A 14420-nucleotide genomic window follows, 5' to 3' on the forward strand; every position below is an offset into this window, starting at 1 on the left:
ACATTGTATGATGTATGTTAATTGTACCGTTTATACTGCTCACACAAAGTATGTAAACTGTGTGCAGTGTTTTCCCGATGTATATGGTATGTACATTGAATGTATAATGGTATGACACATTGTATGATATATCACAGTTAATTTAAACTGAATAATTTACACTGTTTATTATCCGTTATGCACTGCTTACGTGTATATTTCATTGTTTACTATATATTCTAATGGATTATCGTAAAAATGTTACACTGTTTGTATACTGTTTATCGACCACTATTGTGAATACATCGGGTGTTGTATCGCAGACATTCAACACTGTATGATGTATAGTGCTTATTGTATACTGTATATTGTATCCCTGAGACGGGATGAAGGATCAGGGCGGAGAAGCAGCGGCCGTCAATAACAATTCTTCATCTCTCATCCATCATTCATCGCCAATATTGTGGTCCGCGCTCTGCTGATGATTGTGAACCAAGAACCATCCTTCCATCCCTCCATTCTCCAACATTTCCTACACAGTCATTATATACGGTTGTTAATGTAAAAATACCCCAGCAAACCTGCAGACTCAGCGAATTTCCAATTTACCTTATTAGATTTTCAATTAAATTTATAAAAAAATTGGGTTTAACGAGAGCCTAGGTTTGCTGCTACAGGGAGGTTAGTAAAGTGTGTTTTTTGGAAACTATTAATAGCAATAAATAGAAAAAAATTCTAAGTTTGATCAATATATATCCATAAATAAGCAAACAGTTTTACTTATTCTCCACAAGAATAACATTAGAATTTTGAAATTTAAAATTGATCGAATTTTCTTCCTAACTAATAACCGTAAAAACACTTCAATGTGCTAAATAATTTATTTTTGTTTTTAATAGAAATTTGGGAACTTATGTTTTTGAGGGTAAAAAATTGAAATCTCAATTTTCACCCCGTAAAACACCCCAAAACGTTAACATAGTCCGATCATGCTGATTAGTGAACTCATTTAAGTTTATCTCGCCCTACACCTTCAAGCCAAATTTCATCAAAATTCGACAAATATTACTTACGTTATCACTTTCACGGACATATATAAATATAAATCTATAAAAACATAGATTTGTATATATAGATTTGAACGAATACTGTTTTTGGTCTCTAGGGACATAAAAATGAAAAGGTAAATCGGTCCCAGGTTAGGTCTTACCAACAGTAATAGCGACTTCCTTATTGGAAAAATCGCTAACATTAAATGCGATTCTAAATTTAAAACAAGAACAAATTTCACATAAATGAAATTGATTAAAATCTATAGCTTATTACAATTAATCAAATATCCAAGCTGTTATAATATTTAAAATATTATGAATATTTCAAATTTTACAAGTGCGGTAGCTTCGTTATCATATATTTTGCGATGTTTTACATTGTAAAAATACAATTTAAAGTTTTCGGGTGAAAAAACCATTTAGGGAACGGGTAATATAATATTACTCTGCCTATTATAGGCATCTACCTATTACTCAACCAGCAGCAACCACAGTCTATCCTATTTCTATTTTTTTGTTTTGTTTAGACCCGGATTTTCTAGTATGATGGTGTTCTAAGTAGTTGTCACTTTAAATTAAACGTGCTAATGTGCTTAAATCAATACGTAAAATAAAATTATGCAGTATTGTATTATTACAATTCAAACTTCAATGACAATGTAAAAGTTGTTATTTAATAATAGCCATTTTGAAACCGTCATAATTAAGATGCATATATATTTATATCATTTGTAAACAAATATACATAAAAATGGGATGTCCGTTGGAATAAAATATAATAAAATTCCGATCCATGTATGGTGATTAAAATCATAGACAACAAGAATGAAATATAGACTGTCAGCCGTGCTGCGGTAACCATGGTTCCTATAGGTTCTGGCGCACACCGTTGGGAGCGCCGTATGGTTATGAAGTACATGGCGCCCCCAGCGGTGGGTGCCAGAAACTATGGTAACCGCAACACGGCTGACGGTCTATAATGAATTATTTTTGTCTATAGTCAAATGCAGTGTAAAATTATTTACTTTATAATAGGCTGTAATGTACTATCATCCCAACAACTGAAAGTCGTTGGTTTCATCATATCAAAGAGTACATATTCATTTTAATCATTCCTTTTTTTATCGTTATCCTTTGTGTTATTTTTACATTTTCAGTAGTCTTTAAAATAATTGATTTCATAGATATTAAAGTTGTAGTTATTTTACCAAGATAAAAATCTATAAAAACTATGTTTCTACAAAATTTGTTTTAACGTTGACTATATAGTGAATGGTTTATTCAACGATAAGGTTCATATAGGTTACAGCAGAGGTCATGTCTTGTACTATTTTTACTAAAGTATATCTTGTTGGATATAATTGAGAAAAAATTGCTCTGCAATAATAATTGATTTTTTCACGAAGCACAATAAAAAAAACAATAACCTGATAATTTGATCAGTTATGCAGACGTAAACTACCTTTTACTAACTTAAACTAGACCAAAGCTGCCTTTTTAGGTTACACAATTTTTTTTATTTTCTGATGTCAATTGTATAAAACTAACGCTATCCGTGAGATCTAACAAATCTCTTGTACCGCAGACCCATCTCACCTGAAACATTTAACAAGGATTCCTCAGAGCTGTTGCTCTAAAGCGTTTAAGCGTTTCATGTTCTCTACAAATCCTTGTTAAATTCGAAAGGTAACAATAACTGTAGTTGTTTTTTAAATGGTTACTGATATAAAAAATACAAATTACAGGGTGCTTTATAGTACAGTTAAAAGAATGTTGCATAGGAGCATATTTTTGTCCTATACTGTTTATATTATTTTGTAAATAGGTGAGCATACGTGAAAATGTATGCTAATTGAAGAATGTCGATTTTTCACCAGTATCAGTTGTTATAGGACTCGTACATGAAACATAAATTTTATCCAGTACTGTAGTTGAAGGGAAAAACTTCAACATTTAAAAATATTTTAATCTGTTTTAAATATATATTTGGGGGGGGGATTTAATATTTTTTCTTCTCTGATATGAAATCGGATATTGAGATGTGGTCATGCATACGGGATGAAAAAGATAATTTTTAAGTTTTTTTTTTACATACCCTAATGCAGCTAAATTTAATTTTTTTGTCGTACTTGATGGGTTTAAACAGGATAGAAAAATATGTAGGTGAAGTCCACGTAAAATAACATAAATAAGTTAATTCCTCACTAGAAATTTTATTTTGTATTAAGTAGGTATATCTTCGTTTGAGACTTTCTTATCCATTTAAATATGCATCATGGCAATTAAGATTTTGACGTTGTTTGATTTGATAAGGGTAAAAACGCTTACTACTCCAATACTTTGGGGGTGCAGAAATTTTTAAACCTTTTCACGCATGACTTCATAGTTACTAAAACGCACTTAACCTTAAGGTATAAGATTTCGTATTGATTTTCTTGCGTTTCCCGGTATTTAGGTAAAGTTTTTTTTTTGCAAATGGGAAGTATGTGCTGGTTTCTGATACTGTCTTTTAAAACCATTAATAACAAAGTTAAGGTTAAACACATATCTATCATCTGAAATATCAGGATATGAAGCTTTCTGTCGAACAACCGTACTGAGGACGCAAGGAGTAAGAAGAGTCAAGTAAAAATGAGATGACAGAAAACAGTTTAGTTCGAAGTGTATTGTAGCAGCTGCCCTATGAGAAGGGGTGGGGGGTGGGGGTGGTTGATAATAAAGCATCGACAGTCTGTCTGTATTATTGGTTTCTGTAGGGAGTGTCGAGCATCTAGAGAAATAAATGCCCCCTCCCACCAAGTGCCACTATGTACACATGCCACTGTACTGTCGATGTGGTGAGGCTGACGTTTATACGAATATATGGGACGTAAATTTGATAAATTGGCCCATGTAAGTGGCCATATGGTAAAACTAGGTCACATGACTCAAAATTTATCTAGAAAAATATGTCATTGATATTTAATACTCGTTCTGCGATAAAATATTCTATTATGTATGATACCGAAATTGGCACTTAGGAGTGAAAGATATTTTGGAAAAAGAATTTTAAGTAATGTTTGTAAAACTATTGGATTCATAACTTACTCACTTAAAAAAGTGTGTTAGTATGTCAAGTCATGCACGTTCCAGGTTCAATTTGTATATTATCGTGATGGAATAACAAAGTTGTGTCACAAAGCATCAACAGTAATTTTAACAGACTCTCTGGAAGTGTCGTTTCTATTACCATAGGTAACTGATACGCAACCCTAAAATGTCCTTCTGTATATTTACAACACAAATATGTATTTTGTTTAAATAATGCGGGAAAATATAAAACCACACCTTTTTAATTTTTTCTCGTAAAAACATCCACCGGTGTTCATAAGAGTTTAACATGGTCTTAAATTTTCAAAAAAAAAAACATTTATTGTCTAGTGAGTTAACATAATGTTATACCTGAATCGATATTAAGGTATAAAGACATGATTTGAAGGAAAATTAAGTAAGTAATACTATTGGATTAAGACAAACACATATTTTTCTGTAGTACAAAGGAACCCAGAAAAAGAATTGTTTCAAAATATTTTACGGCAAACTTTAATGGTGGAGATTATATTTAATTTTAAGTGTAATGCTCAGATATACTGAAATTTCCAATAAGAAATTTTTAATTTAAACCAAGTATAAAGATTTGCGTTAAATAATAAATAACCGAGGCTAAGATAGGGGTAGATGCCCTACGGCAACCTCAGTGGGTTCGCCACCCCCTGAAAGATAACGAAAGAAGAAAAACAGAAAGTAAACTTAAATTTCTAACTTTTCTATCCGCTACACTTTTTCCATCAGTTCATTTTGTACAACAGCCTATAAGTACCAAACGACAGATTGTAGTGTGGAAATTCAATTGAATTCATCATCTTGAAGGGGATGAACTCATATTAGTTTCGATTTGTTGCACGTGGAGGTGAATTTCATACTGTATAATATTATACTGTTACCCTTTAAGAATTAAAAAATATCGGGTTAGAAACTATAGGTTAAATATATATAGAAATATATAAAATAAACATGTAAAACACTGCGTTTTTGTTTTGAATAATGTTTTTCATTGTTAATCCAATTGCTACGGCGTTGCCCGTGAGATCGTTAAAAGAAATCTATATTATTAAATATGAATCTCAATTAATAGTTTATAAATTAATTCTTGAGAAAATCCCCCAAAAAAAACATCAATAGGTAAACAATGTTAAATTACCTGTGTTCGCTTACTGATCAGATTTTTCACGTTACATCCTTTATTTCCGCGATTAAACCACTATCATCTGTCTTCATATAAGATCATGATCATTCCCATTTCATGTATCGCATTAAAGTAAAAGTACCTACCGTGCTTGTAATCGTTTTAATTTATTTTTATGTGTAATATTTGTGAATGTACATCTTTTAAAGTTCAAGACACAACTGTAATGCAGAAGATCAGGATCTTATATGAGGAGTGGTGATGGTGATTCAATCACAGATATATATTTACTATAAAAGATACAACGTGATCAACTAGCGAACACAGGAAAATTAACCTTTTTTTGTCTGACTATTATTGAATCAGATCAATAAAAAACAGCCATTCGGGAACTTAAGCAACATTAAATAAATTAATCAAACAATTACAATCCAATACATAGACATATACATTTAATCAATTCATACACTACAATTAAGAAAACAATATTCAAACCAAGAATTTTAAAAGTTTAAAAAATTAAAAACAACCTGCATTTGTTTGCATCAAAAGACAGACCCGATCGAAATGCATGTGAATATATGTTTTAATAAAGGGAGAGCGTTTGCCATAAATATGCATTTAGCCTGCCCAAAACAGCGGGATCCCTGAGATTCATGGGTTATTCTAATGGGGATTTATATCTTCCCACTGTGTATATGTCATGCAATGTGCTGCTTAAATGCTAAAACTCATTAAACGAAACATTTACTAATTAATTCTTTGGGTGCTCACTCTTTTTTAGTTTGTAGTTATTGCTTTATTGAATTCAAACCCCGTTTACTCTTAAGCAACTTGTTTTGTCAAAGGAAAATACTTTAGTGCTTATTTAGGCCTACGTAGAAAATGGTTTCGTGAAATGTTTACGCTGTTATTGACATAAAGTGTTATTCGTTTACATTGGATCTTGTATTTTTGTATTTTACTAAACATTTTCACGTTTAAGTTCAATCCAGATAAAACTTCATAAATAAAGTATACTTAATATGCATAGCTGCTCAACGAAATTAATGCAAACAATATAAATCTAACACATTAAATTAGTGCAATAAACGTAAAATAATTGAAAATACATAGTTTTGAAAAAATCATTATATACTAAAACAGGAGAAAGCTTGTTAGGATACTTGAGTCATTCCTTAAAGTGTATCTTATATGAGATTGGTTTATGTGATTGAAAAAGAGGTTATTGACACCATAATTCCCATACCAACAACAACATAATAAGCACCATAATTTCCATAACGATTTCTTTAAAAATTTACATTATTTACCCCATAGGTAAATAAACAAAATATTTGTAAACTACAGGAGGTAAATGATTAAAAAGAGGTAAATTTTTAAAGCAATCGTTTGTACTTACACTTTACTATTTTATGCTTTAACCTGTGTATATTTAAGATACCCATAATGATGCCCATTTGGGGATCATATTTCAAAAATAGTTTTTTGTACCATTGAACTGATGTATTGTATTGAAATAATAAAGAATTCATTCATTCATTCTGTGTATATTTAAGATAGTGACAGTCTTGAATTCAAGAAAGTCACCCTCTAACTCTATCGAGACAATGCTATGCCTGCAAACGCTTGAAGCGTCTGAAGGAACAATTGTACGTAAAACACTGTAATATGTTCTAAATCATAACGTACCAGCTGATCATGTTGATTTAAGGCATAGATTTAATTTTTGTAACCAGATTCTTATCTTGTCATAAAAATTTTGTTAAAAGTGTGTTTAAAAGTAATCCAATTCGTGAAAAACAATGGTAAATTGCACAGCGACCTATGACAACGTCTAGTGGAAAGGATGGCATTGGTCTTGTCCTCTCCTGTTGCATGTGTTGTACTTTTGCACTTAATTATCTGTATTTAAAGAAAAGAGTCTTGGGCTTAATGAAATCATGTTTTCACCATTATCGATAGTGTGCCCTATGGTTTGGTATACTTTATCATGTCCTATATAAACTTTTCTTCCTTCCTAATAAGCAGTTCAGAAAGTCCTAAATCAAAAATACTGCATAAAACAAAAATAAGGAATTGGTCATTACAAAAATGCACTAAATATCTCGCTGGAACAGGGACATATTTTCCCGCAAAAATTGATAGGTGCAACAAGTGTCTTTTCGGTAGTTCCTTGGCCTGTTAATTTTATTCTATACCCAGAATGTAGCAACGCTATGTTAAAATAATGAGCAAGATTTGGTTCTGAATCGAATAGCTAGGGTTTGCGGTGAATCCTTTTGGATCCATTGGATTTTAAAAAGTATGCACAAACATATACGGATTACAGATATCATACATGAAATAGGTTGCTAATGTCACTAAACGCCTGAACAATGATAAACAACTCTCTCATTGGTGTAAGCAATTTATATTACTTTTGACATTCATACTTTTTTATCATGCCTGCAGAGTACAATATAAGAATATAATTATTAGTCACACGCGTAAGTTACAATTAACCATTTATAATTTGTTTCACAATTATATTATTGACTTGTGATCTGTTTAATCTGTTGTGATGCATTCTCGTTTTGTAAAAACTTGTGTAAAACTTTTTGACACAGTTAAATACTGAATTACTTGCAAACAATGAGGTTCAATGTATAATGTTTAACACCACATAGTATTGAAGACATAATAAAACTAAATAGTAGGCAGACCGGATTTATCCATTCAAGATAGTTAGATAGACATTACAATATTAAGCATAAAAACACATTAATTTGATTGATTGTGGAAAAAACTGGGCGTAATATAATAAACATATCCCTTGGTACGGAGGTGATTATTTATGAATCAATTTGGGAGCTAGTTGCCGTGGGTACATCATTCATCCTGATTCTTTATTCAATTACAGAGATTCTATAATTTTACCATGTCATATTTAGTATATTGTGTTCACAAAACCGAAATTATTTTATAGGTTAAATAAGTGGTAAATAAGGGTTCTGTGGAAATAATGTTATTAAGTAATATGTCTTATCAACTCACATTAAAGAATATTAAGTGTATAATAAGTTTCTAACTCAAAATTTGATGTAATTAAAATCATAACGTTTTTACTGGTTTACTGGTTTAGAAATTTTGTAATTTTTTGCCAAACATTGTAGCCGTAACCTAAAAGGAATACCTTCGATGTTTGAGTAGTTTTACAATGTTATACCATGGTATAATGTACTTTGGCACATAACTGCCTAGCTACTCTAAAATTACAATATTTTCAATTAAAATGGTGATTATAAACCTTATAAATTAGTTCTTACGTTAATGGGGAATGGATTTCTCACGAAAGACTACTAAAAATTTTTACACAACTTATCTGAATATACATGTCTTAATACTTAACTAGATGATGCCATTAAGTAATCTGCGTAAATGATTTATGAATATTTCTGTTTAAAATGTTGACGTTTTCATCAAGATTTTATCCAAAAGCAAGCCTGTCCAATACACCAATAGGCCCATGGGCTGGGAAAGAGTTAGGTTATCCAATAACCCTGAGGTCATCCACTTTGATTTTAGTTCTCATATCCTGACCCTTTCCTGTAACATAAACGAAACAACCATGTCTATATAGTTTAAGAAATTCATGTCAAAATGGGTTGATTCCAAATACAAATAGTTTTTAGCCACGGACGTAATTTACGCCAATTTTACTGTTATAATAACTCGATTACTATTGTCTGGACTCGTTTAAAGGGAAAAATAAGAATCATCGCCACTAAATTAGTAGTGTTTTATATTTATTTAATTATTTTTACTGTGACAGGAAAAAATAAAATGGGGGTTTTTTTTATCCAAACTGTTGTAAACTTTTAGAATTAACAATTAAGTCCTGCATGAGCAAGTGGATAGCAAAAGTAAAATGTCTACAATGAACAACAGGCAACAGGCAAGTCGGTACCGGTAATAAATTGTTAGAATCTGTTTAAATATTTATATAATTAGCCCTGCCAGTTAAATTTATACAGAGTTGAATTTGAATATTCACGTGACCCAAGATCCATTCTACAGACAGCAAGATATTCAGCAATTCTTTGTACAAGTTAGTAATTTGTTTTGTGTATGTACTATGTTTGTATCAATACATAAAACGAACTTAATGTTTGGATAAATTAATGCTTTAGATATTTTTTTATTAATTTACTAATACACCAAACTATATTTAATATCACTAACTGTTTATATTGATGTCAATCAGCCTTTGTTCTGCTTTAATCACAAAACAGTTTGACATGCTTTACTTCATCTAAAAAACTTCTTCTAGCAAATATGCACACCGATACGTATTTTGGTAACGAATTGTTATAAATTCATATGACAATGTAATTGACCTCTGCTATTCAATCGTTAGAATGAATTATGCTCCATGGTGACTGGATCCCAAATTGATTCATAAATAATTACGTACCATCATGACAAGAGATATGTTTATTCAATTACTCACATTATTTCAACAATCCATCAAATTTATGTTGTTCTCTTGCGAAGCAAAGCTTTTCCGGTTTAGTTTTGTTTTGTTTTTCATGGTTTATAAGTAATTGTATTAGAAACATTATATCAGGTTTTATAAACATATTGTTGATTTATATATTTTTTCAATTGATTAAATCGTCACATAATTAAAAAGCAACAGTAAGGTAGAATATTTAAATGGATATTATTGTTATTAACATTATGTATTATTGAAAGCTATAATTGGTAAATTAGTAACCAATTAAATGATAGGTAGCCTGTTAAGTTCTAATAACTAAGACTATATAATAAAATATTGCTAAAATATATTTATACAATTATAAATTTCAGAACTACTATAAGGAGTATTTTTTGTTTTTGTTTTATTTACTTTCCGTAAAGTTAATTGTAAGTAATTTTCTGAATAAGAAGTTAACAATAGATTAATAATGCTAAAACTCGCACTTTTAAATATTCGTAAAATTATAAATCTTAAAGGAATTGTGATTGAAGAAAATAAAATTATAATTTGAAAATTATACGGATGGATTTTTGTTATCTTATATTTTCAAAGGAAAGAAAAACAAAGGTGGTTGTTAGGTGTTGAAGCCATTCTGTCGATACCAGCTATAATGATGTGATTATAAACACAGTTCTGAATATATTTTACAATTCATCAAATTATTTCTTCTTGTTATGTCGCATAAATAGAATACGCTTCGATTGCAAATTAAGTAACAAATCTATTGTTCAACATCTTGAAGTTTTACACATTCCCCAAGATACAATAAAAAATATCATACTACGTATAAAGGATTTCAGGTTCTTTGTAGTTTCTGCTTCATATATACAGATTTCAAAGATTTTTGAAGATTCAAAAGGATCGCCACTATTAAAATTAACCACGAACGGTAGATATCATAAACTTAAACAACGTGATGTCACCAGAAAGAAAACTGGTTTGTATATAATTAAACTTGTCAACAACGTACAAACCATATGTTATTGGCATAGGTACATTTTAGGTAAAAAAAAAAAAAAATAAAAAAAAATAAATTCTGATCTAAGGTTTTAATATGCATTTTTTAAGAATGGCTATTACATTGCAAACTCTAAGAGACAAATTGAGTTTACTTTGTTGTTCAATTTCAGCCCTTCAAATAGTTTATGAAAATAAATATAAATTACAAATAATCAATATTGGTGTTTTAAATACATTGGCAAACGTAGATTTAGTAAGAAGATATATTATAAGGCTATAAGTCATAATAGTAGGTAAAGTTGTGAATTTACTCCTAATTAATCCTTAATGTCAAGCATTATGATGTATCTGTTCTTATGAGAAAATGGTTTGTTATTCGTAGGTAATTTGCTAATTGCAAAGTAGAATGATAATAATATAAAGTATTTAGGTCAAAGATTCACAGCAACAACGGTAATACTGTTTAAGACACCTGGCACTAGAAACAAGTTTGCTTGCAATTCCAGTTTTTATTAGTTTACATATACTTTAAAATAATTGTTATGGCCCTTAAGGTGTTTAAGTAAATTATTATTAATATTTAAATTTTTTATGAATAAAAACTTAAATGAAATTATTTAATCAACTCCCAAGACCGAATTTGAGTTCCCTTAATCAAGACTGTAGTTATTGCCCGAATTCTGAATAAGCTATGACTAATAAAGCAACATTAAATAGGTTTAATTTTTAGATCCAGATTCAAGAAAATATCGAATCGAAGTAGTACCTAATTAGAAAAAAAGACTTAAATGAAGCCTTCCAAACGCACCAGCATCATTAACACAAAAATTGAGAAGAAAAAAAAAAACATATTGAAATAATTATTGTCATCACGTTAATTCTTAATTCTTAAATTCTAGGGTTCTAGGGGGGGGGGGTTCTTAATTTTTAGGGTGTTTGTACCCTGAAAATAATTTTAAATTTTACTAGAATAAAATAAAATACATCCCAAATTTAATTTAAATAGAAATAATTTCTTGACTAGCAATTTACACGTTGGTTCTACGTATAGTCCATAGTGCATGAAAAAATACTCATTCAAAAACGTATAGATATACAGTATCTACATATAAACTGCAAACATTTTCAATACGGTAAATATATTTCAAATATGAATCTTGGCTTTGGCTTGATAATAGCCGTTGTTACTGGTATAAATAAACCACCAATATATTATTCTTTATTTAAATTTATCATATCACAAACCCTTACAGTATTTGAGTAGATGGCTACTTGCTACAAAACTTACAACATCTTTACAACATAAACAAAGTTGTGTTACAGTATGTTATTTATATAAAGAATATTACTACTGTGTGTATCAATAGTAATATATTTTTATTTTTTTCAGGTAAGTCAACAATTACCAAGATTGGCTGTGTTAAGTCTGCAGTAAGTAATATTCTACACAATACCACTGTAATATAGTACATAATAACACATAATATACTAGATAATACCACATAATACACTACATATAATACGTACGCTTCAAATTAAGTCGACTATTCAATTTTTTTATCAAACGATCATTTGTATTTAATGCATTTGCTTAACATAAACAAATGGTAAAAAAAATTTCAGTCCAAAAACATTAATACAAATTATTTTTTTTAATAATTTGTAAATCAGTTTTCAATTCGATAGAATACACATCGTCGTATAAAAGAGGCTACAGCGGCTTGTAAGCGTGGCTTCATCGACCAAAAACCAAGTCCGACTCAAGAGTCGTTCAATGATAGTCATTATTTTCACGCGCCGATTGGTCTACCTAGTTTTAATGCTATTATATCTTCAAGTGCTCCTGAACTTGACGTCAACGTAAAACCCCTCCAAGGGAAAGCATGAGAAAACTCAAAACTTGTATGCGCCTGAATGTTTTAAATATTTTGTTGGATTCAGTTTATAACGCGATATTTTAATTAATTACAATGAATCGAACTCATCGAGCTTGTTAATTATTGTTTTGAGATGTGTAAGAATTATTAATTACATTACAGAGTACAAATTAGAAGAACCTCTGTTTTTGGCACACCCTGTATTGGAAAAAAATATTTTTACGGTATTCCTTGGGGTCGACTTAAAAACTTGGGAAATAATTTTATTTCATGCTTGTACGTTAAGCTGTTTTCCCGTAATCAATTTGAGATTCCTTACGTGGGACACCCTGTATAATTATATTACAATAAATTGAACTCTTCGAGTTTGTTAATTATTGTATTGAGCTGTTTAAGAATTATTAATTACATTGCAGAGTAAAAATTACAAGACTTTTTAACATTACGTACTTAACGGTCGTTATTATCAAACAAATATAGGAAAAATATTTTCGGATGATAATGTCCACGTGTAAAGGAGTCTTTCGCACTGTATTAGATTTTTTTTCCTAAATTGGTTTGTATTTACCGGCAATTATAGAAATGAAGAAACACTTAAAGATGCTGAGTTTAAACACGAATTTAAATTTGATATGACTTATTTAAACTTAAGTTTTCTTCCAGTTCAGGGGTTTTACATGATAATAGGACTAATTTATAGCGATAAGGTCAAATCTTACACGTATTGAAATAATATTTGTCAACTAAGTACTACAGATTAGATACAACCTAAAAACTACTATAGTTTTCATAAGAATGTATATGAGAACTTGAGGATCTAGGGTTTCTTTACTTTTATCAATCGAGGTATTATCTAACTACATCAGGTTTGTTGTCTTATACAAGAAGGAAGTATAAATTAATAACTTGTTGGTAGCAAGTCGTCTATTAGAAGGATTGTTAACAACATCAAATTTAAGAACTTCTTGTTTTTTAACGTGTTTTAAATTAAACTAAGCAATACGTTTTTCTAGTTTAGCTGTTCTCTAATATCTACATAGCATCATCCTCTACCAAACCAAGTCTAAATATTGATAGATTTCTTAATTTAATATTTTTATTTTACATTCTAGGTAATTAAAGAAGTAAGATACTAATAAAATGTTTATAAAAATACTGACCATTGTCCAATTCATCACTAAGATTAATTAGTATTATGATGATCCTTCATTACTCATCATGAACTTCCAAGCTTTATAAGTGAAGACAATTATTCGTGCTACTATCTATTTTCCTTGTCGTCATGCCTTGGAATTAATAAACGTGGATTAATATACCTTATAAATAAGTTTTTCAGATTTGTATTTTCTTAGAATCAGTTAAAATTTTACGTCATTAAAAACAAATTTGTAATCTGTATTCCTTTTGGCTTTGTAAGCTTGTAATTTTATCAATTAAAAATATATGTACGGTTTGAAACCACTCTACTTTAGTTTTTTATTAAAAATCAAATGTAATATTTTATGCCATGATTTACTAGAAGGCCGTTGAATAAAGAAACCCCAGCTCCATTATAGGCTACAATAAAACTATGAGCAATGAGCAATGCGTAAGCATACTGAGAAAAGAAATCGTTACACTTTAAACTACAATAGAACAATAAAATAAAATACAAAATTCTGTAAGATTGCATACCGATTAGAAGACCTACTATCATGCTCATTTTTAAATTAACACGACAATATGTCCATGACAATAGTTCCAGTTCGGTTGATAGTCTTCTCATAAGAAATCCAAGACAGCGTGCTGGTATTAAGTACTCTGTA

Source organism: Macrosteles quadrilineatus, unplaced genomic scaffold (genome assembly GCF_028750875.1).
Source record: "Macrosteles quadrilineatus isolate MER2022 unplaced genomic scaffold, UCM_ALF_1.0 Scaffold_7__1_contigs__length_78375512, whole genome shotgun sequence".
NCBI classification, from domain to species: domain Eukaryota; kingdom Metazoa; phylum Arthropoda; class Insecta; order Hemiptera; family Cicadellidae; genus Macrosteles; species Macrosteles quadrilineatus.